Source organism: Leptidea sinapis, chromosome 28 (genome assembly GCF_905404315.1).
Source record: "Leptidea sinapis chromosome 28, ilLepSina1.1, whole genome shotgun sequence".
Lineage (NCBI taxonomy): Eukaryota > Metazoa > Arthropoda > Insecta > Lepidoptera > Pieridae > Leptidea > Leptidea sinapis.
The window spans coordinates 3,825,280-3,829,146 of NC_066292.1; positions in this window are offsets into that span (position 1 = coordinate 3,825,280).

The following is a 3,867-nucleotide window of genomic DNA, read 5'->3' on the forward strand; positions in this document are numbered from 1 at the left end:
AAAAATGATCATTAAATCGTTCTCTGCACCCTCGAGAACCTTGGATACGATACCCATAATGTAGTTATCATAATTTTGAGCGGCGGCCATCTTGGATTTAAAAAATGATAACAAAATCGTTCTCTGCACCCTCGAGAACCTCGGATACGATACCCATAATGTAGTTATCGTAATTTTGAGCGGCGGCCATCTTGGATTTCAAAAATGATCACAAAATCGTTCTGTGCACTCTCGAGAACCTCGGATACGATACCCGTAATGTAGTTATCATAATTTTGAGCGGCGGCCATCTCGGATTAAAAATGATCCCAAAATTGTTTTCTGCACCCTCGAGTACCTCGGACACGATATCCATATTACTGAAAACATTATTGTTTGCGGCAGCCCTCTTGGATTTCAAAAATGATTATAGAATTTTTCTCTGCACCCTCGAGAATCTCGGACACGATATCCATATTGCTGAAATCATAACTTTGTGCGGCAGCCATCTTGGATTTGAAAAATGATCACCAAATCGTTCTCAGCACCCTCAAGAACCTCTGATACGATACCCATAATGTAGTTATCATAATTTTGAGCAGCGGCCATCTCGGCTTTAAAAATGGTCCCAAAATTTTTTTCTGCACCCTCGAGAACCTCGGACACGATATCCATATTGCTGAAATCATAATTTTGTGCGGCAGCCATCTTGGATTTGAAAAATGATCACAAAATCGTTCTCAGCACCATCGAGAATCTGGAACACGATATCCATATTGCTTAAATCATAACTTTGTGCGGCGGCCATCTTGGATTTGAAATACGATCACCAATTCGTTCTCTGCACCCTCGAGAACCTCAGGTACGATATCCATATTGCTGAAATCATAATTTTGTGCGGCGGCCATCTTGGATTTGAAAAATGATCACAAAATCGTTCTCAGCACCCTCGAGAACCTCGGATACGATACCCATAATGTAGTTATCATACTTTTGAGCGGCGGCCATCTTGGATTTGAAAAATGATCACAAAATCGTTCTCAGTACTCTCGAGAACCTCTTATACGATACCCATACTGTAGTTATCATACTTTTGAGCGGCGGCCATCTTGGATTTGAAAAATAATCACAAAATCGTTCTCTGCACCCTCGAGAACCTCGGATACGATACCCATAATGTAGTTATCATATTTTTGAGCGGTGGCCATCTTTGATTTCAAAAATGATCACAGAATTGTTCTCTGCACCCTCGAGGACCTCGGGCATGATATCCATATTGCTAAAATCATAATTATGTGCGGCGGCCATCTTTGATTTCAAAAATGATCACAGAATTGTTCTCTGCACCCTCGAGGACCTCGGGCATGATATCCATATTGCTAAAATCATAATTATGTGCGGCGGCCATCTTGCATTTGAAAAATGATCACAAAATCGTTCTCAGAACCCTCGAGAACCTCTGATACGATACCCGTAATGTAGTTATCATACTTTTGAGCAGCGGCCATCTTGGATTTGAAAAATGATAACAAAATCGTTCTCTGTACCCTCGAGAACCTCGGATACGATACCCATAATGTAGTTATCATAATTTTGAGCGGCGGCCATCTTGGATTTCAAAAATGATCACAAAATCGTTCTGTGCACTCTCGAGAACTTCGGATACGATACCCGTAATGTAGTTATCATAATTTTGAGCGGCGGCCATCTCGGATTAAAAAAAAAAAATCAATTTTTATTAAACTTAATGTTTACAATTTATTGAACCGGTTTTTCAATCTCGGCCGATAGCTCTTAAAATATTGGATTGATAAATAATGCATCCATCCATTTTAGATGGCCAGTTTATTCTCTACAACTTTTGTCTAAAGTTATTTTTTCTAATGTCCTACTACTTTATGAGTTATAATACGTTTAATGTGATCTACCAGGCGTAAAGTCGAAATATTTAAGATACGCATACAATATAATGTTACAAATTTAACAATCAAATTTAAAAATATCCCGATTCTTTATGTTCTTCAAAATTAATACTTCAGTTCCTTACCTGCAACAGTAGCGAATTTTTTTATATTTGTATTTTAATAAATACCATACAATCAAATCAAATCAAAATCACTTTATTCATGAAGGTCACGGAAATGACACTTATGAATGTCAAAAAAAAATTTTTTTTCTTATTGAAGCTAAGTTGATTGTCCACACGGACGTGTTGAGCTTATGGGAAGAAGTAGCAAGAAAATCATTGCCACTCTTTTAAATCAATATATACATACATTTTCATCGTTTTACAAATCATTTCAACTACAATTTAATATGTAAAGTGTTGCACGAGTAAGTCAAAAAAGTAAGTACCTAAATGTAAATTAATACAAAACAAATGTTATTGAGTACAGTAGTTGCATTATCCACAAACACCGTAAATAAATAAAGATATTCTGTGAGAAATTTATGAGGGATTCTATATTATAAGTTTTAAGAATCTGCAGCCGAGCCTGCGGTAACAGGATCATCCTGCCACCACAAGTAGCGCCCGTCGACGAGCATGACGCATGAGCCAGTCATCAGCCTCCCTCAACTATATTTTAGGGAAGGGTACGACCCGTCCCATGTCGCCGCTACAAGCAGTGACACTAAAGCGAGCATGACGAAGCCTGTTACGAGAACTAAAGCAAACAACAAGAAAGAATCTTAAACTATATATCATGCACTATTCACCAAATACCTCTACTTACTTACAATTTGACAATTCTGCTTAACTTGTAATTAATATTTTATATAATTATTTATTATTATGACAACATATATATAATAATTATTATTAATTTTGTAAGGTTCAGATACTAGAATAAAATGTTAGAAAACCAGCTAAGATTCTAATGCTACTATCAAGACGGTGGAGATGGACAATGGTCGCTTTTAAGATAAACTCAGGTGGACTCAGGTCCCGAGTTAGGTTGACCGGTTTAATAATTTGAACCCCCATAATGGGCAGATATATCGTAATTATTATATGTATATATGCCAAAGCCAATGAGTTTCAGCAATTCAATGACGCCTCGGCCAGTGCTTTTACTTCATATTGTTACACTTTTGCCAATACTAAATTGGCAAGAAATGTTTATGTATACAAATTCAAAGTAGGATTTTAAACCACTTATCAAACGTAAAAACCCTCCACCCATTCAGAAATATATGTCTCAGACTACTACTAATAACAGGCACAAGAAAGTCTTTGTTTTTAAGATTTCATTAGGTACAAAATTTATTAATTAAAGTCTGCTCGGGCGTTTGCTCCATTCCTAAGGTGTGTTATTATTTAGAACGTCATTTTGGTTAAGGTAACCTTTACTACTTAAACGAATTGAAACAATAATTATTTTTCAATTTCGTAACCAAATTTTAAATCGTCCAACAATGGCTAACTCGACTTAATGGAGTAGTAGGCATATTAAGTAACAAGTTTATGTTTGTTCCTGGTGTAATTAACTTTATGATTATCACAGTTTCTAGAAAATTTGATAATGTGCCTATATACATTTATTTTATTTATTTATAGCTTTATTTCCTTACATCTATGCATTAAGATATTTACTTATAAATTGTATTTGTTAGTATGTGTTAGTATTTCACTATTTTAAATAAAAAATACAAATTTTGTTAGTATAATTAGTTATTAATTTCGACATACGGACCACTTATTCCTGTTTCCACTTGTTCCTGTCTCTTGCAATTCATGTCTACATCTTTCCTGCTGTTTCTACTATGTCATCGCTCCATCTCTTATTAGGCCTGCCTCGATTTCGTTTCCTATTTAAAGGGTACCAATTCGTTACTACTTTAGACCATCTTTCGTCTTTTTTTCTTTGTATATGTCCAGCCCATTTA